At 38.0% G+C, this 21,932-nt stretch overlaps 1 long non-coding RNA gene across 1 annotated transcript; it reads left to right on the plus strand.

Annotated features, from left to right (window-relative positions):
- The first annotated feature begins 12,964 nt into the window (after positions 1–12,964).
- On the plus strand, positions 12,965–21,435 carry LOC143267712 (uncharacterized). Its single transcript, XR_013043134.1, has 3 exons — positions 12,965–17,116; positions 18,833–18,967; positions 20,567–21,435. It is a non-coding gene; the product is annotated as an uncharacterized LOC143267712 (long non-coding RNA).
- Positions 21,436–21,932: the final 497 nt, after the last annotated feature.

Here is a 21,932-nt window from a genome sequence, read left to right on the forward strand (position 1 = left end):
TAAGACACAAGGAACAACTGAAGGAAACATATAAACCATATTGTATTTAAGCAACTGTTGACCTCAAAACAACAGTCAAGAAACTGGAGGAGGGCACTACATAGTTTGGAAAAATAATGTAAATCATATAGTCAATGAGAGAATTATAGCAAACTACATGAATACAATGTATCTTAATAAGTTATAAACTGAGTATGGAAAGACTGTCCAGTAGTTAAGAGCACTTGCTGCTTTTCCAGAGGACCTGAGCTCATTTCCAAACCCTAAGGTAGGTGTCTCATAATCACCTGTAACTACAAATCCAGGGGATCCAACTCCTTCTCTGGCCTCCACAAGCACCCATATACATCTCACACACACACACACACACACACACACACACACACACACAATGCATGCACTTACATGCACACTCACGCACTCACACGCACACCAAATTTTTTGAAATAAAAAAAGATAATCTAATTGTAAAATAGGCCAAGTTTCAGATTGCTATTTCTCAATGGAAGTGCCATTTAATTGCAAGTTCATAAAAATATTTTTGACATCACTTGTCACTACAGAAATGAAAGTCCGAAGTCCCTAGCCAATGGCGTAACTATGATCAAACAGAAAAACTATAAGGTATAGTGAGATTAGAGGAAACACTGAAGCCTCCTACATTGCTGGTGAATTGTAAGGATGGTGTAGCCCCTCAAGAAAGAGATGCCATTTACTAACTACACTAAAGTTAGAGTCGTCACAGGGCTCAATAGTTCTCTTCTTAGGCATACTCCAAAGAATATGAAAGTACAAATCCACACAAGAGCTATGCACAGGGCTCATGGCATTAGTCATATAATAAAAAAAAAATAGAAATAACCTAAATGTCCTTTAAATGGTGTAAAATAAAACTGAGTTGTACCTCCTCTCCTAAACAGTCATTTTTTTTTGTATGAGGTAGTAATACATACATATGGGGCTTTGCCTGCAAAATATGCTACCTAAAGACCAGATAGAAAGACCACACATAACATAATCCATTACTATAAAATTATACAGAATCTAGAGACATCTGTAGAGATAGTCAGAAGTGAGTGCTTGTCCACAATGAGAGGAGCTGTGTATGGGAGCTGGTACAAGTTTTTTTTTTTTTTCCAGATGCTGAAAATGTTGCAGTATTGAGTAGTAGAGATTATACAGAGTTCTTACAGTATGCTAAACTCCCCCAAGTTTTACACTGCAAGAAAAAGAGATAATTTCTCACATAAAATTGTATATATATATATATATATATATATATATATATATATATATATATAGAGAGAGAGAGAGAGAGAGAGAGAGAGAGAGAGAGAATGAATCTACCATGGTTGCATATATATATGTGTGTGTGTGTGTGTGTGTGTGTGTGTGTGTGTGTGTGTGTGTGTTTCAGAGGACAACTCACTGAGTTAGTTCTTTACTTTCTACCATATGAGTCTTAGAGTTAGGATACAGGTCATCAGGCTTGGCAGCAAACACCTTGACCCACTGATCCATCTCTAGCCCCACTTAACAGAGTTGTTCCAAAACTCAAATGGTAAATTATATAACATGTATGATATATACTCTTCTGCTAGTATGTTCTTACAACTGTGGAAATTGGATAGCATAGCGTTGTGGTTGACCTTCAATGAGGTCTAGTGTGACATTCATACAGATCAGCAAAAACAGTTTAGACAGAGAAGAGAATACTTCACCTTATGTGTCTTCCCATGTTCACGTGCATTTTCATTCATGTAAGCATACTGTTAAGTCACATGTTGTACACATGCTGACACGATGTGAGGCACTATGATGAGCACCAGGGACACAGACAGCAAAGCGGCTGCAGCCCCTCAAGGGTGAAACAGACTAATAACAATTTGATAAATTCAAATCAAGACAATGATAGGGGACAGGGCCAATGTTTCCCAGCTCAATTCATTCACATAATTCTTAACACAAATGTGATAAGACACTGTTGTCACCAAGCAATTTACATCAAAATATTTCATTATGAGGGCAAATTAATACACTTTATGTGCAGGCAAAATTCTATTGTAAAATGAAACAATAGAAATGCCTACAGTGGGGGGAATAGAACTCCATGGTGTGCTTTGAAAGGAATTTCAGCTTTGTATTGAAGCCCATGTACAAAACACATGGTATCTGAAGTACATTCTGTAAAAGTTTTGCACATATATTTCAAATAGTGTTTTTCAGAGACTATGGTGTTCCTTCAAGGCATTCCACCCACTTTTCAAAGAATCACTAACTTATGGAACTCTAGCTTTATAACTTCAAAGCTTCTCCAAGGAGGCCAAAATAATTCATCTCCATCTGCAAGCTTTCTCTCCACCTCAACATGTAGATCAAAGCAGAAGACTGGAAATTGTGAACTTTGTTGCCAAAATTAGATACTACAATGCATGTTCCTTAGTCCAAAGTTCAATTCCTCTTTTAAGTTGTGCCTTGGTAGATTTTTCAAACCCACAGAGAATATTACATTTTTTGTTAGCATTTGGTATAGTGAGGAATATTTTATTTATTTTTAAAGTTTTTTAAAAATTATTATGTATATGCACAAGTGGGTAAGTGCATATACCTATGGATGCTTGCAAGGGCCAGAAGCATCAGACTCCTCTGGAGCTGGAATTAAGGTAGTTCTGAGCCTTCAGGTGGTTGGGTGACTGGGATTACAGGTAGTTCTGAAACTTCAAGTGGTTGGGTGCCTGGAATTACAGGTAGTTCTGAGCCTTCAGGTGGTTGAGTTTCTGCAATTGAACTCAGATCCTCTGCAAGGGTGATGCATGTACTTAACAGCTGAGCCATCTCTCCAGTCCCAATTTATTTAGTTTTGTTTATTTGTTTTACTATATTTGTGTTTGGTAAATAAGTTCCAAACCACTTCCCAGCCTGATTTTAAATCTCTATTAGTCTAGAATATATTTAACTCCTCATGGATGTGCCTGTAATGTCCATCAGAGGTATTTTACACTTAACAACTTTTGGGAGTTTTGCTTTGGGGTTGATCAGAACAAAATGCTCTTGCTCTTGCTCTAGCTACAATTTGCTTTAATGTTTCTTCATCTTAATAAATACGTCACTCCTCATCAATTTACTTAAAGAAACCTTGATTTCATCATGGACTCCTCTACTTCATCTTTCAACCATCACCCAAATTACCAGAAAAGTTCTCTTTAGACATTTCCCAAACACATGTTTCAATTGGGTCTACTTTTCTTTGTAATGTTCTAGGAACTAATTTTATGCCTTCTGCACCTATACTTAATAATGTTTCATTAATGTAGCATGAGAGTTCGGAGCAAATGGAATGGTTACTTCTTCACAGTTGTGACTGCATCGGCTTCTCTTTGCTCTATCTTTCAGATAGTGATGTCATTGCTCACCATAGGAACTAGATGGCACATAAAAAATCATGAAAATATAAGTCTACATGGCTGCTGAGGTTAGAGAAAGTAATTCCATTTCCTCTCCTCAGCACAAACAGTCAATTTTGGGTGACTCTTTAGTTGGAACCCTTGGGACATCCAGTGCTCTCCTCTACAAGAATATTCTAATGATATGAACGCAACTTTCACAGCTGTTCATCGGATCAAAGCCCTTCAGTCCTCCACTATAGAAGGCTACTTCCATGAAGCTTTGTCTTGCTTCTGTGGTCAACAACTTGACTTCACATCATGCTTTGGCCATTGTTCTCCCTCTGCTGGGACTGCTCTTCCCTCAGTCCTAGTGTATGTACTTACTTCAAATCCTCAGGACCCATACTAATGTTAGTATCCAGAATGGCTTTTTCTGAGCACCCTATATAAAGAGTTACAGTCTCCTAGACTTCTGTTATGATGGCCAGTTCACAGTCTTTGCATGTTTGAAACAGATACTCAGTTCACAACTCTATTGCTACCTGTTTACTATTCAGCTACCTAATATAATCTGGAAAAACACAAAATTTTTCTTTCTATAATTTATTCATTTAAAAATACATTTATTATTATTATTGTGTGGGCAGTGTGTGTGTGTGTGTGTGTGTGTGTGTGTGTGTGTGTGTGTTTGTGAAAACATGGATGCCACAGCTTCTGCATGAATGACAACTTTCAGAAGTCAATAATCTACTTCCACCATGTGCTTCAGGGATCAAACTCAGGTCATCAGGCTTGGGTGAAATATGTCTCCCGACTGAGCCAGAGGATGTAGTGCCTTTATGAGCACTGTACTCACATGCACATAACCACATGGAGACACACACCCACACCCACCCACACCTACACACACACACAAAGGAAAAAAAAAACAACTTTAGAAGGTCATGTTTAAAAAGAACAGAAGCAGCAGTCTGGTTCTGTAAGTCTTACTTTCTCTGTGAAGGAAGAACAAGCCATAAGCAGTGATTTTTTTTTCCAGAAATAAATGCCCAGTGCAAAGTTTAAAAAAGCCATTAATGCTTAAGTCCAATATTCTGAATAGGCTTAGACAATGTTGTTACTATAAATGAATGTATTTTGAATGACAGCTTTTTAAGGTTCATTTCTAAACATTGTCGTGTGCAGGACAGAGACCAGGAGGCAGTTTTCCTACATGCAGCTTTTGGGAAACCTCCAAAGTAGATGGACAGTATATGTAGTGATTTTCTTGCATTTTCACATCCCACTGGACAGAATTCTAAGCTTCAGATCAGTGTCGCATACCTACAAAACTCCTAGTTTAAAAAATAAAATGTAGTAAGAGAGTTATTAGATTTGAAATGAGAACATGTGTTTTGAATTTAGATTCGTCTCTGAAACAGGAGGTGACCTTGAACTAACAGCCTCATCATTCAGACTTATCAGATGTAAAATGAGAAGGCTAAACTAAATTATCTCCAAGGACTCTTTGAGATCTACAGTTCTGCAAATAAGTAAGAGGATTGTGAAAGGTAAGGGATTCCGTGCACACTCTTAAACAAATGATCAATTTTCAAGGAAAGAGAATGTGCCTCCTCGGAGCTCCAGTAATTGCCAGAAGGATAAAGGATGCCAGGGTGCGAGGCAGATGTTCTCTGCTAAGAATAACAACAAAGGATTAATTCCAGAATAAAGGGCAGACGTGTTACTCAGAGGCTTTTGGTGAATCTGAAGAGATGCTGTAAGCAAAAACAGAGCTTTGCACTGTCGAAAAGAGGCAGCAAATGAAAATATATTGAAACCTCCCCTGCCAAGGAAAACAATGCAACTCAGGCCCACACTAGAACCACAGTTCTAATAGTCATAGAGAAGATGCTAGCGAAATCTGGCAAAATAAAATGCATCAATTTACATAAACAAAAAATATAGCTTAATAGTTATACAGTATGGCTTAAACTCAACTAGTGATGTTTGGTTTTGTATTATATTCTCCTTTTCTTTATTATTGTGTCATGTTGAAACCTTTGAGTCACATGGATCAATCACTTAGGGAAGCAACAGTTAGTGGAATAGACTCTGTTAATTATTTCTGACCAATCAGGACTAAAACTAGTGTTTCTGAGAATTTTAAGTATATCCTCAGCTTTCCTTTTATTTTTATAAATACTTTTTAAAGATTCATTTTGCTTTACTTATGTGTATGTAGTATGTGTTTGCTAACATGTGCAGGTGCCTTTGGAAATCAGCAGAAGACATCAGATTCCCTGAAGCTATATTCTATGCATAGTGAGCTGCCGGACATGGCTGCTGGGAAGAGAACACCAGTCTTCTGGAAGAGCCACAGACACCATTAACCTCAGAGTAATCTCTCCACTGGTTCACGGACATTGTCCAAGATGAACATTAACTTCATTAATTAATTCTAGATAATCCTGCTTCATCATTTGAGCTGTTTTCTTTGTTGTATTACTTTGGAACTTTGAGTAGACCTACATGTGACTCATAATTTCTTTCCTGTATTTTTACTTTTTATTTTATTTGTGCCAGGGGAGGGATTTGCATGTGTGTGGAGATCAGAGTTCAATCACAGGTGTTTTGTTTGTTTCTCATTTTCCTTCCACCTTGCTTTTTGTTGTTGTTTAAAGACTTGTTTTATTTTTTAATTGTGTGTGTGTGTGTGTGTGTGTGTGTGTGTGTGTGTGTGTGTGTGTACATGGGTGCCAGTGCCCTCAGAGATCAGAAAAGGATGTCAGATCCCTTAGAGTTGCAGGTGGTCAGAATCAAACTTGGACCCTCCACATCAATGTGCCTGCGATTCACCTATTTTGCTAGACTGACTTACCCATGGGTCTTACCATCGATTTTCCCCAGTCTCATAACCAGCTTTTCTTTCTTTGCTTCCTTTCCAATTTTGGCTTTTTCTTTTTTTCTCATTCCTCTCTGTTAATTCTGGGGCTATAACTCAGATTTTCATGCTTGCTTAGCAAGTCCTCGAACTCCTAAGTTTCCCTCTCAACCTTGCTGCATCTTTATATTTTCTGATTTCTTTTCTTTCTTTTTTTTTTTTTTTTTGCTACTCCATGGTAACTGTTGTAAGAATCTCTCTGTTTGCAACAGTAATTCCATCTGCAGGTGTGATTATTTTGCTATTGGATCATCTGTTACGCTGTTAGCTTTTATAATCAGATGTTGTAGAATCCACAATTTGAAAGAATCTTGTTACTTCCCCTGAGGCAAAATCAGGTACTATGGACAGTGGGTCCAGGACACTTGTGACACTTTTACCTAAGTCCCAGTGTACATGTTATAGAGGAAAACAGACCTATGTAGAGCACACCATAATCTCAACAGTGGCACTGGCATCATCTCTTGGTTTTTAATATTTATGTTCACTTCAAAAAAATTTATTTATGAGGGAGGGGCTCCTGCCAAAGTGTCCATGTGGAAAACCAGAGGACACTTTGAGGGAATCAGTTATCTCCACTTGAGTCCTGGGGAATGAACTCTCAGTTTGGCAGGCTTGGCTGCAGGCTCGTTTGTCTCTTGAGCCCTCTCCTATCTTCATTTATTAATTAGTGTTAAGAGAAGTATTGGGCTTTATTATAGCATTTGCAAACAATTTGTTTTGGTTGATCCTCCTTCCACTTTGCCCCCATCCTTCTGAGAGCCTTGTACTCTCTCACCTCTGGTATTCTCTCTTCTTTCAAGTCACATGTGACCTCTTGTTCTCCCCTCTTCCATGATACCTTTTTCTTTGCTCCTGTAGTTCTCTTTCTAGTTTCATGGCCTGTACCTATACTCACACCCAGATACACACACATGCATGCATACACCCATATTTAAAAGCAGCTGAAGTTGAATTACTGTTGTGAACTAATCGATAGATTCTTAACAGTGTGTGTGTGTGTGTGTGTGTGTGTGTGTGCCTTTATTTCATTTTAATTGTATTGTGTTCATGCATGTGTGTGTGTTGCTTCACATGTGTGTATGCACATATGTGTATGCAAGTGTACAAATGTGTGAATATCTACATTAAAGCTAAGATCTACATGTGAGGAAGAACATGTGGCATTTGGGTTTTTAATAATTTAAGGACACATGTACTGCATGGCTCTAGGCTCTAACTTCTGCATCGTCTCCAGTCTGTGGCTCAGATTCTGAGGTCTACCAGGAGCTGGCTCTTGCTCAAAGTAGCTCATTCCCTTATGTGCTGCCGGACATGCATACACAAAAGCATAAACTTAAATCCTTTGAACTTTCTCTGCATTAACTCGTTCAGGCAGGACTGAGAGTGTTTCCTAAAAGGAGGATTTTTTTATTGTTCTTGCCCGTTATCAGCATGTGCAGCTGGGAACTGGAAACCAAAATTAGGACATGAGTCATTTACTTTCTCCAAGAAACAAACATTGTGTATTCTAACCCAAGCCCGGAGGTTGCTGCCTTGTAGTAAAGAGTTGTTTGAGGATTTTCTGTTTCTCTCTTCTGCCCAGGTCAAGACTGACAGGTGTGCCTTTCCAGACATCTTTCACATGGTGATGACTCTCCCAGTATTCCACTGAGACCACAGAAGTTTAGGAAATCTGGATTTTGAGAGACTCAGGCTAGAGTGTAGGCTTTGCCTAGTTTGTACACCACTAGGAATTCCAACATGACTCAGATTCAAAGCTAACTCTGTGTTTTGGATGTTTTCACCTGCACGAAAATTTTCCTGCTAATTCACGAATTACCTGTCTGTTTATCAACCTCTGCCCCCTCTATCTATTTATCTATCACCTATCTGACCTGTTGTTTTCTATCCTCTATCTGTTGATCTGTCTATACGTCTATCCATGTATCATCTGTCACTTCTCTCTTGCTTTCTCATTTATTATCTAGAAATTAGGTAACCTACACTATCAGCTGTCTTTTGTGTGGAAAATTCGTCATCAGAAATTCAGTACTTATGATGAATTATCCATATGTTTGCTATTGGAAAGCTGCAGGTGACAGACTAAATTTCTTAGCTCTCACAGCCTGACTCACACCTGACTCAGACTGACTCACAACAAAATTTGCTGGATTCTGTTAAAGTTTATCAAGTTAAAAGGCTTTATGCTCTCAAATATGAAACATTTAAAATTTAAACCAGTAAATTTAGTTATAAATAATATATTATAAAATATACATCCTTGAGACAGAGCATAGACTAGCAATGTTTTAACAAATACTTAATGTATTGCTTTATATATTTATTTGAAGAAATTTCCAGACCAATATAGATACTCCAGATACTTCTCCCAAACAGAAAATTGAGAAACTCTCCCATTTTGTAGATAAATTCTAAACATTGTAAGAATAGAATAAATTGGGGAAGGCTGGCTGTTGGGGGAGCGGGAAGAGGGAAGAGAGGGGGATCTGTGATTGGTATGTAAGATGAAAAAACTATTTTAAAAAAGAATAGAATAAACTTCACTTTGGCAGAAATATATAACCAGTACACAATTATATCATGAAGCATAAACTCAAACTCATTTCAAAATGAACATACAAAGTTCCAAGAAAATATGACTTGATTATTTCTGATAATACATAAAAAGAATAATATATCAGGACTGATATATGTTTGTTACAAAACATAAAGCTGATGTAGCCATTATCATCTTCTTTTTTTTAATTTAATTTAATTTTATTTTATTTTACAATATAATTTAGTTCTACATATCAGCCACGGATTCCCTTGTTCTTTCCCCTCCCGCCCCCCCTCCCCTTCCCCCCAGGCCACCCCCATTCCCACCTCCTCCAGGGCAAAGCCTCCCCTGAGGACTGAGATCAACCTGGTAGACTCAGTCCAGGCAGGTCCAGTCCCCTCCCCCCAGGCTGAGCCAAGCATCCCTGCATAAGCCCCAGGTTTCAAACAGCCAACTCATGCACTGAGCACAGGACCTGGTCCCACTGCCTGGATGCCTCCCAAACAGATCAAGCCAATCAACTGTCTCACCTATTCAGAGGGCCTGATCCAGTTGGGGGCCCCTCAGCCATTGGTTCATAGTTCATGTGTTTCCATTCTTTTGGCTATCATCTTCTTACAAATCCTATCATCTTACTCAGGTTGTAGATCTACTTAACCAAATTCATTGAATCTTAATTGCATTCTTCATATCTCGTCTCCAAATAGAGTCATGCTGGATTTCTTAGTTTGTGTTTCTACTGCTGTGGTAAAATACCATAAACTAAGCAATTTGGAGAGGAAAGGGTTTATTTCATTTACACTTCCCTGTAACAGTTAATTATTTAAAGTAGTGAGGCAGGAACTCAAGCAGGGCATGAACCTGGACATAGGAGCTGATGCAGAGGTCATGGAGGGATGCTGCATACTGGTTTACTCCTCATGGTTTTCTCAGCCTGCTTTCTTATAGAACCCAGGACCGCCAGCCCAGGGATGGTACCACTCACAATGTGCTGGGCCCTCCCCCATCAATCACTAATTAAGATAATAACCTTCAGGATTGCCTAAAGTCTGATCTTATGGATGCATTTTCTTAATTGAGGTTTCTTCTTCTTAGCTGACTTTAGCTTGTGTCAAGTTGACATAAAACTAATCAGCACATTGGGAATAAAGTTTCATATGATAGATGGAACAGAACCAGTCCAAAACACAGGCTCACTGACTGGATGACTCAATGGCTCATGGGTTGCATTTCCTGCAGTGACTACATGTAGTGCAATTTAAGGTATTATCATCCCCATCACCTAAGATGGTACGTAGATGTTGAATGGCTTTAGAAAAGATGCTCCATGCTGTCTATCCTCAGAAAAATAAACATTTGAATAGCAAGTATCACTGTTCTCCTATTTGGATGTCCAATGGCCAGAGCACTGACAGCAAGTATGTCTAGAGATAGAAACCCTTCTGTATTATTGGAGGAACAGCAAAGCAGTTTAGCAAATTCAGCCAACAATTTGTCAGTAGCTGGAGAGATGCCTGGATATTAAGAGCTTTACTGTTCTTACTGAAGATATGAGTTTGATTCCCAGCTTCCTTGTCCAGTAGCTCACAATTGCTTAGAAGCTCCAAGTCTAAGTAAGCTAATGTCTTCTGCCATCCATGGGCACTCACATGTGTGGCATATACATACACAGACACATAAATAAAAATAAACAAAATCTAAAAGAGGAGACAATTTGGTCATTCCCCATGTGTGTGAATATAAATTTAATACAATATCCTCTGTGTTCCTTTATACTGATCCAAAGGAAATGGAAATTTATGTTCAACAAATCCCTGCTCACAGGCACTTATAGCAGCCTCATTTATAACAGCCCAACTTTGGAAACAACTGATATATTCTGTATTAGGTGGATAGATAAATAAACCAGTAACATTTAGACAATGGCTATTATTCAGGACTGAAAAGAAATGAGATACAAAGTTATTGCAAGACATGAAGAAAGCATCAATACATCACTCACTGAAAAGCCTCAATTCTGTGTGCTTACACACATGTGACATTTCAAAACAGGCAGAACTATGGGGGCAGTAAAAAAAAAATCCAAAGGCTTCCAGTGGTCAGGGGAGAGGAAATACAGGTACCCAATGCCAAAACCTAAAAAAATGAAGAAAAAGGTTTAAATGCTAAGAAATTATTACAATAAAATGAAATGAAGAGAATGGAATATAAGCTGTAGCAAAGAGAAAAATTTTATAAAACATAAATTAGCAAAAAGTTTTATCCAAGGGATATGTGGCCATTGTCCCAATCTGTAAGAGAGTGGAATAAACATTCAAGAACAAAGATTTGAGTAGGTGCTTTACCAATGGGGAAACTCTACATTCTGATAAATGTGAAATGCTGTCAGATGTATTAGTCATTGGACAAGTGAAACAAAAACTGTATTAAAAGATCACCATTAATAGATTGCTAAATCTTAATATTTATAATAAAAGATGTTTACAAGAAAAATGAGCTCCTGGGCCATTTGTGATTTGCTACTGACAATGAAGCTGGATAGTTACAAACCAGGAAGTGTACCTCTGTGGCCACTAGGACCAGCAAGAGACACATTCACAATAGTCATTTTGTGATGTTACTATTAATATTGCTGTTGTTATTATTATTATTTTGAGACAGAGTCTCATGTATCCCATACTAATTTTTGAACTCAGGGTGTAACTGAGGCTGACCTTGAAATCCTGATCTTCCTGCTTTTTTCTCCTGATGGCTGGTATTATGGATCTATACTTCCATTCCTGGTTTTATAGAGATCTGGGGTAGAGTCCAAGGCTTTGTTCATGCTAAACAAATCCCTTATAAAGTAAGCCACATGTCCAATCTTTTTATTATTTTGTAGTCATTGTTATTATTTTTTTCATGTTACATGTGACATACATTGTTAGCATGATTTTAGGGGCAATACATTAATTTTGACTATCACCGGGATGTTGAGATCACCGTAATTCTAATAACCATAAATTGAAAATTAACTTGAATATTGATAAACATAAAATAAAATCATTAATATCTTTAAGTAATTATGATCAGCACTATAAATGTACAAACTACAACCATGTTATTAAAGATTGATAAATCATAAAAATATGTTGTTGAGTGAAAGAAAATCAGAAAAAAATTAATGCTGATAATTCCAAGATATGTTTCAAAAGCTTTAAAATTGTATAATTTTTCTGTGTGTGTGTGTGTGTGTGTGTGTGTGTGTGTGTGTAGAAGGGGCAGAGTATTGCATATGAGTGCAGTGCTAATGGAGGCCAGAAGAGGGCATTATATACCCTGGAGTGATATACAGTTTTGAGCTGCTAGGTATGTGTGCTGGAAACTGAACTCTAGTCATCTGGAAAAGCAGGAAGTGCTCTTACCTGCTGAGCCATGTCACCAGCCCTGAGTTATTGGTTTTTACAGATGGATAGTATAATGGTAAAAGTGAAGCAAAAGCAAGGAATCCATTACTGTGGGAAGTTAGAGCATCTTTGTCTCAAGGTTATGTCTCAAGCTTTCAACAGGGCAAGGGCTGGCCCTTTGCAGTAGCATTTGGCTGTTGCACAATTCTATTCAGCACAAATGTTAAACTTTACAATAAGGATTAATTCAGTTTAATTTTTTGTTTATCAGACGATGTGAATTATGCAAGATGATGGGTTTCATCCCCGAGTTTTCATACACATGTATAGTGCGATCTTATACTCACCTCCACATTTCTCCCTGTTTTCTCCCAACCTCTGCTGATCCACACTTTCCCCACTTAGTCTGTGTCCTACTTTGTGGGTTTTATTGTTTATGCTCCAGTGAGTTTTATGAGGATCAGTACAGGACATTGGTGAGTGATATTTCATAGGAAAATGGAGTCCTTATGAGTAGCGACACCACTGATGAAAATGTCTGTCCTTCCCCTAGCAACAGTGAACTGTCTGGAGATCCTCAGACGGGGTGGGGCCCCATGAGCTACCGCTTAAACTATCTTTAATTGCTCATACATCCTCCTTTTTGCCTTGCAACAAATTTTATTTCCCATAAGATATTCAAAAACAGTGTAACTCATTCTTTGCTGTGGTGTAGATGACTCTAGAAAAATAGATAGCTATTGCTATGAAATATAAGCATTCCCCCAAAGTGCTTCGAGTCATAGAATCTGTGTCCTAATTAAGCCTGTACGTACAACTATTCTTGGATAGCTTTCTGTTTGTAACTAATTTTAAAAGAAAACAAATTTCTGAAAAGAAAGAATATATATATATACTCATTGAAATAGCTAATTTGCACTTCTTTTTGTATCGGTTCTGGCCCCATGTAATAAATTAGGTGAGAATCTAAACTACCAAAACTGCATTAGGATTCCACTTCACATCCAAAGGATTGATTTAAGAGAGACTTTAAGAATTAATGGCCTGCAGTTGTGCATATTAAACACAGGCTACTCTGTCAGAAAAGAGATGGAATGAATTGGTGCTGAGACATAAGGAAGAAAATAAAACCTTATCCTTTTATTTAGCAAATCAACACCATGTCTCTGAATAAAGTCATTAAAAGGAACATGGTGTTTTAAGATCTGAGCTGCTGTGAAATCATCACACACCATTGAGAAGTCAAATACTGCCTACTAAATGGTTGCATGATTGCAAAACTATGGTTTAACCAGCTTTTCTGTGCACAGACATCTCTAGGGCTAAGATATGGTTAAGCTTAGATTCATCTTTGCTTTACAAGGTTCCTGCTACAGATCCAGCACAGTAATTATAGAATTTAATTTTTACAACATTTATAATAGGAGTGTCCCAGTAAAGAAAAGGAAATTCAGTGAGATTAAATAAATGTGCCTAAAGTCAGTTACACAACTATTACTAACATGAGAAAATATAATTTGAATCCAAGTGTTTCTCTCTCTCTCTCTCTCTCTCTCTCTCTCTCTCTCTCTCTCTCTCTCTCTCTCTCTCTCTCTGTGTGTGTGTGTGTGTAGATACATGTGAATGCAGGTACTCTTAGAGGCCAGAAGAGGTCAGATCCCCTGGAGGTGAATTTACAGAAGATTGTGTGCTGCCCCTTGTAGGTGCTGGGAACTGAACTCTGGTTCTCTGCAAAAGCACCAAGTGTTCTTAAATCTGTGAGGCATCTCTCCAGCCAGTCAACTCCTGTTTAAATAATTCTTTCCTTGCTATATTGTTTTACTAAGCCAACACCTGTGCTCACCTTAAGACCTAAGTGACATTGCAATGTATGTTAATTATTAATAGTGTATCAACATTTTGGATTTTCTGTTGGGGATAAGGCAACAGACTTCATAATCTTTAAAGAACCCAAACTCTCTATCCTCTGGTTCTCCTGGAGATGGTGAAGTAATTCACTATATTCTTTATTGTAGGATCTTTTAGGTGATGAGAGATGAGAAAGAGAGCATAGAGTATCCTATAGAAAAGTCTGGATGTCTTCCATGTCTCTTGTTCACAAACACCAGTCAGAACTCAGCCGTGTGGTCTCCATTAAGTGTGGTAAACCTTATAGATTAAATCACCCCGAGGATTCATGGAGAGGATGGCAGGGTATATCATGTCAGTTTCTCAGCACTGAGTTCTAACACACATCAGTGTGATTCTTTACTAAACTGTGATTATTTCTGTATCTGAAGTGAATCTCTGTTCTAGTTTTCTTTCTGAAGTTAAGATTAAATATCCAAAAATTGACATGGGGACAGAGGGCTGATTGGGTTTATAATCCCAGATTGCATTCTTCATTGAGGATAAATCACATCACATCCACAGTCAAGAACAAAGAGAATAAAATCACCATTGCTTGCTTGCTCTCAACTAGGTTTCTACTCTATTCAGGACCTCTTGCCTAGGGAATTGTGATACCCAAAATGGGTTGAGTCTTCCTACATCAATTAACAATCAAGACAATCCCCTACAGACAAGCCCACAGGCCAATCTAACCTAGATAATTTCTCATTAAGAATCCCTTCCCAGGTTATTCTAGATTGTGTTAAGATGACTGTTAAAACTAACCAGTACATTCACTTTCTTTGTTAAGCAACATAAAATATCATAGTCTTTATTTTCAGGTCCTTAAGTAGTAATAGTGACCTAATTAGGCAATATTAATAGGGCTCATACTACATCCTAAATACCTCCTCCATTGTTTATGATTATGACTACTTAAAACCTATCATCAACTATATATGCAATAGGGACTGTTATCTTTTCTCCTTCAAGATTCTGAAGTTAAGATATAGTTTAAGATTGCTGCCTATTTTCAAATTTCTAGTAAGTAGAAGGATAAACAACAGAATACTTACATATTATTAGTATATAATTATTCTTTTTCAATATATAATGCCTGACTGTCAGAATTATATATTTTCCATCTGTTCTATATTATTGCTTACTTAATTAAACTTGTGTTTTTTTAACATTTTAATGGAAATCTAATTCATACTTTTTAAATTTGTTGATGATATGTAATAGCACATTTATTTTTACTTTTTATCCTATTAAGTTGTGCGCTTGTTTCCTTTCTTATTAAGTGCATTCCACTAACCTTTTAAGCCACGTATCAGTTTTTGGTTCGATAGTTGTTATGGGAAATTATGTGTACTGAGAATCATTCTGAAAGGAACAGTAGGTTTTAGTAAATGTTCTGTTCCTTTAATAAAATGTCTTTCTCAAATATCCTTTAGACAAATAATGAATATTTAATACTTCTCAATGAATATTGATCAAAAGATTGGCATGATATTTAGCTAATTCCTAAAATGCTAAAAAAAAAAAAAAGGGTTGTTCTACTTTGCTTTTTGTTGCTGTGATAAAACTTTTTGACCAGAAACAGCTTATAAGGAAAGACTTACACTTCCAGCTTGTAATTCATCATTGAGGGGAGTAAGAGCAGGAGCTCAAGGCAGGAACCTGGAAGCAGGAATCATGGAGGAAATATACCTGCTGGCTTGCTCATTGGTTCATGCTCAGCTAGCTTTCTTAGATAGTCTAGGTTCACAAGCCGAGGTATGGTGCCACCTACAGTGGACTGGCTTTTCACACATAAATCATCAATGGAGACAATCAGGACATAGTCACAGGCCATTTTGTTGACACAATGTTTCAAATGAGGTTTCCCTTTTCCCAGCAACTCTAGGTTGTGTCATACTAACAATAAAAAATAAAGAGGACAGTGGCCTACTGTTCGAAGGAAAAAGCTACATGCAATGCTGTGTGAATTTTCATTAAACTAAGTCACACCCTCAATTTATTTTAAACTTTTTTTTGTTATTTCTCTAAATAAATGTAAGGATTAATCAACAGTTTCTGGCATCTCAGAAATGAATTGCAAGCAGAAATTTAATAATGTTCCCAGCTTTTATGATATGGCAGGGGATTCCTTGGTCATTTGGTTAGAAGTATGTGACCTTTCAATTTCTTCCTGGAACAATGGAAGTACTGATGTTTACTTCATGTAGTGCTTATAAGGACAAAACAAATAGATGCATAAGATGTCACACAGCAGTGTTCACTGTTTATGTAACAGCCATTGTTAAATAAAGGACTCCAGTTGGACATACTTCCCTCATAGAAATTTACTAAAAAATGTGCAGTGGCTGAATAGTTCATGGTGGACAGAAAACAGAAGATATAGAGGAAAGTTGGAGATATCACTGAGGAATGCAAGAGAAAGCAGCAAGTGTTCATGGGCAGCAGGAATTCTTAATGTTGAGTGGGAGAGTCGGACCAGTCAGTCCTGCAAATGATGAGAACAAAAGATAAGGAGGGTACCCAAACACAAGTGGCTTCTGTTTTTGTAATTTAAACTGGAAAGTTAGCTATGCATTCCTTATGAGTACAATGCAGGAACATTTTAATCCTGAGCATGGTAATTCGGTAACATAAAATTGAAGCTTGATGTTATCACTCAGTTGAAATGATGACCAAGTAGGGAAGATGCTTACCTAATAAGCACAAGGAGCTGAATTCAATCCCCAGAAAGTATGTTTTAAGTCAATTCAGTCATGATTGTGCACTCTTGTAATCTGAGTGCTGGGACACAGGATCCCTGGGCCCTGCTACTTAAGACAGCCAGCCTACGTGGTGAATCTCAGGCCAGTGAGAGACCCGTCTCAAAATCAAGGAGGACAGCACCTGAGAGATGGTGTATGAGAAAGGTACTCAAGGATGTCCTCTGGCATCCACAGTTTATATCTGAAGGTGCACATTTTACTACTTCATCGATGTACCTGGGCAGGTTAGTGTTGCTTATGGAGTAGAGACCAAATGTCTGGAAGTCATGACTGTCCTCACTTAGTCCAAACAGTGATTTGCTTCGATGTCCCTGTTCATCTACTGACTTTTTCTCTTCTACAGCACAGCCAAACTACTCTCTGCCTTGTCGCACTCTTTCTCAGAGCTCTGAGTATTGTGTTAGTTACTTACCCTTGCTTAACTTCATTCCCTCTATCCCCAGATGTCCAAAATCTGTCTGTCTTTCAAGGCCAAGTCTAATCGTGTTTTCAAACCAACCTGTAGTCTAAATGGAAGTTGTCTCTCCTTTGAAGTTCTATATTGTTTTCTGATTTATCCTTTTAGATTCATGATTAACTAATAATACATGAACAAAAAATGTGATGATAAGTATGCGTTTTATAAACTCCATTCCGTGGAACATTTAGCATACTAAGATGATATTTCTAGGAAAAGATTGGTGTGAACATGTACATCTGGGGAATTGTAATAGTTCCCTAGCCCCTGTTTCTCAGAACCCTATGATATCCAAAGAGGAACTGAAAATATAAAATATTTAAAGCTTGTTTAACTATGAGATTATTAATTTTTTAATAATATACCATTTCACCCCATGATATATTGATATTCTTGGAATCCACTGCAGAAAACGCTCATTCCAGGGGATACTGGTTTAATCATTCACTCAATTTAGTGTAAAGATCTTAAATTTTGGTTAACCCCATGCTCCCTGATTGTGGGATTTCAGTTGGATCTGTTAACCCCATAACTCCCTGGATGTGAGGATTTCAGCTGAATCTGTCAATCTGATACTCTCATTTGTAGGGATTTTCCTGTGCCTCTATGCCCACACATTCATCCTGTGTCTGGGTTTGTGAAAGGACACTTTCTCAAATAGGAAAGATACTGAGGCAGGAGCAGAATCTAAAGTGATCAGAAGGCATCTTGCTGGTGCCTATTAACAAATGACAGAGAACAGCTATTCAGACTCCTTGTCACAGAGTCCTTCTGAAGGACTTGTTGCAGCCACTGGAGAACCCTGCAGATCCCCACGTTGTGATCAAATGTTTCTGTGCTCACTGGCCCCAGCCAAGTTATTGGCCTGGTGACATTTATTTCTTTCTCTTACCTGCTCAGTGGCTCTTTTATCTAGGTTTGCTTTCATGAGAACAGAATGAATTACATTTTTTTAACTGATTTGGTTTAGCATCTCAGTAGACTAAAACTGTGTGTGTGTTTGTGTGTGCACACACACTATTGCATGGGTGCATGTGTACACATGAGTGTCCAGTTGGAAGGCAGAAGCCAGTCTCAGATCTAGTTCCTCAGGACACTGCCCAGCACCTTGTGTTTTGAGACAGGCTCTCTTACCAGCCTAGAACTTACTAATGTGGCTTCTAGCGCCACAAGGCCAGGGATCTGCCTGATTATCCCTCTCTCTACACCAGCCTCAGCACAGAGATTAATTACACTCCCATCTCTTTTAAGATTGAGATTAGATCTCTGTGATAGCAATGTAATATTTTAACAACTAAACTACCACCCCAGCTCTAATTCAGACTTAAAAGCCAAGAGTTTCACTGTTTGGTCCCTTGATTCTACTTGAAGAAATTCCCTCAAGGTAATAGTTAAGCCAATATATGATCACTTCTTAACTTACATATAGTCAAATGTGCACTTGGTAGTAACTTTGCTTTCTGTGTTGTGTTTTTTTTCCCAGACCTAGAGATATGTAGCATCCTTACCCTTCATCAATGCTGACATGAGGCCCCAGAGCTCAGATTTCCATCTGCCACATGATCCTCATGCTAAACAACTAATGTGTTACTAATTGTCAGTAGCTTTACAGAAACAGGTAAAGTCAATTGCACAAAAATTCCACATTTCTTTATAAAGTAAGCTTTTTGTTAGATTATTTTACCCAACTGTAGGCTAATGTAAGTGTTCTGTACATATTTGAGTGAGGCTACACTAAGCTGAGGTGGTCAGTAGGTTAGGTGTATAAAATGTAATTTTAAGTTACTATTATTTTATATGTGTGCCTTTGTGTGTGTTCAGTGCTCACAATAGCCAGAAGAAGATGCCAAATATGCTGGAGCTAGAATTACGGGTGATTGTGGGCCACCAACCACAAGTGCTGGGAACAGAACTTGAGTTGTCCAGAAGAGCACCAAATGCTCTTAATCACTGAGCAATCTCTCTAGACTCTAAAAATACATTTTTTTTGGCCTACAATATTCTCAGTTCCAAAGAGTTTCAGATATAACTCCACCATTAAGTAGACTTTAATATGTGAAGTTTTGTTGGCTGCCCTGAGCAAGGATGTTATTTCAGCAAAGAAGAGTGGTGGGCAGATATGCAATTCTAGATTTTTACCTTATTACAACAATATGCATGAGTTATCTTTCTCAGCAGCTGAAAATTTCTTACAAGTTTATCTTTGTATAAACTGTGCTACACAGTGCTTAGATAACAGTGGTAGTGTCTGCAGAATATCTTTGAGTAAGTACACCACTTTAAAGATATTAATTATAGCCGGGCGATGGTGGCGCACGCCTTTAATCCCAGCACTCGGGAGGCAGAGGCAGGCGGATCTCTGTGAGTTCGAGGCCAACCTGGGCTACCAAGTGAGCTCCAGGAAAGGCGCAAAGCTACGCAGAGAAACCCTGTCTCGAAAAACCAAAAAAAAAAAAAAAGATATTAATTATAACAAAGGTCTGAAGAAAACATTGATCTAAAGCTTCCAATTCATAGGGATATTGGAGGTGGGTGAAGCATTTCTAGGTTTGAATGAAGTTAGGTGTCCTATCTCATGGAGAGCTTGTAGAGCTTCCAACTATAATGTGTGTGTGTGTGTGTGTGTGTGTGTGTGTGTGTGTGTGTGTGTGTTATTTCTTCAGGCATGCAGACACACAGGCAGGCAGGCCCCTAAGGCAGGTAACACAGGCTACCAATAGTGTCTGAAGTGGATACCACCATTTCACATCTGATGTGATATTGAAACAATATTACTCGTATTTCCTTGTTGCAATTGTAATTCTGATACAATCTTTTTCAGCCATTCAAAACAAAAGAATATTAAGAACCTGTTTCATAGTTTCATCCCTACTGGCCAGCTTTCACAGTGCCATAAGGTGCAATGCATGCTACCAGAAGATCAAAATCTTCATCAGTAATACCAAGCTGAGAAAACCCCACACTACAGTAATGACTGACCTGGAAAGACATGTCTAGTGATGAAATAGTGGCACAAACATCACAGGAATAGACAAGCACTTTTAAATTAGATTTAAATGTCACTGCATAAGATGAAACTCATATCTAGTGCCATTGTCAGATGTAGAATCTATGGCTAGAGAAATCATAGACTCTAAGGGAAAAACCTACTACTATTTTGTTACTAGGTGGGCACTGTAATAAACCAACTCCTATTGAATACTCATTATATTCATAGGTCAATGCATCGCTCAACCTTCTTCTGGGAAGCTTCTATGTGTAACAGATGTGGATTGCCACAGAGAACCACACCTGGCCAAGATACAGAGAATAAGAGACTGCCGAATGTTCAGTCCTGGAATGGTCACCCATATCACATACCCATATTATGAAGGCTTGGCAATCATTTCAGAAGAAGAAGCAGAAAGGGTGTAATAGCCAGACACAGTGGGGTCACTACAAAGAAAGAACATTTTCTGGACACAGCAGGAAGAATGCACGTGTGAACTCACATCATCTGCAACAGTATGCACAAGACCTGTGCAAGCCCAAGTGAGACAAAATTTCATCATGGAGAGGAGTTTGAGTACAAATTTTCCCCCTAGCTGAGGCACAATTAGCTATGTTAGATACTAGGAACAGGAAAGACAATTTTTTTCTAAGACTGTCGTTCTGGTACATCAACCCTGATCCAATGGAATATCACACATCCAATATTTGAGTAGCACAAATTGGTCTTGATGCGTTTGATTTTTGCTTTGTTTTTTTTTTAAGGGCATATAGTTGAATGGATCTGGGAAGAGTTGAAGAAGATATGAATATGAATAAAATACATTGTATGAAACTCACAAAGAACTAATAAATAAGAACTCATTTCATTATCAGTCAAAACAAAGATAAATTATAAGGTTTAGTAAGGAGCCAGAGATATAGTTTAGTAGGTAAAAGTGCTTGCCACCAAAACTAAAGATATGAGTTCAATTCTCAGGACCTACACAAATGCAAGGAGGGAACTGACTTCTATAAGTTGTCCTCTGACCTCTACATATGAAGTGTTGTTCACACCACACACACACACACACACACACACACACACACACACACACACACGAAAGGAGATGAAAGATACAGTAAAATCACTTCTTAGCTATGTTGTGTGATATCCTTGTAATGCCTAAAAAGGAACAAGTAGTTAGACAGATCCCTGATAGGCAGATATATTGAGATACCATAAACAGGTGATAAATATGGTAAAGGTTCAAAATAGGAGCTTATCTCTCATCCTCATTAAATGAGACATAAGCCTGGTAATTTAAATCAAAGATCTGGGGGACCTTCTCTCTGGGCACTAGGGCCCCTGTACTGATAGAACAGCCAGACAAGTCCAAGGCTGGATCAGGATACATTTATGCCAAAACTGGTGTCTATCAGCTTCCCTACCATTTTTGAAAACTGATCAATCCTAAATTGGTTGAGGAAAACCCTTCAAAGTCCATTAAAACCCCAGTCCTTGTCCTTGTGGAGAGATCAGATTTCATGTTCTGCTCCTTAATCTGCTCTGAAGATGATCTCTCTCTCCAGTGTGCCCCCCCATGTGTGTGTGT

Source organism: Peromyscus maniculatus, chromosome 11 (assembly GCF_049852395.1).
Source record: "Peromyscus maniculatus bairdii isolate BWxNUB_F1_BW_parent chromosome 11, HU_Pman_BW_mat_3.1, whole genome shotgun sequence".
Lineage (NCBI taxonomy): Eukaryota > Metazoa > Chordata > Mammalia > Rodentia > Cricetidae > Peromyscus > Peromyscus maniculatus.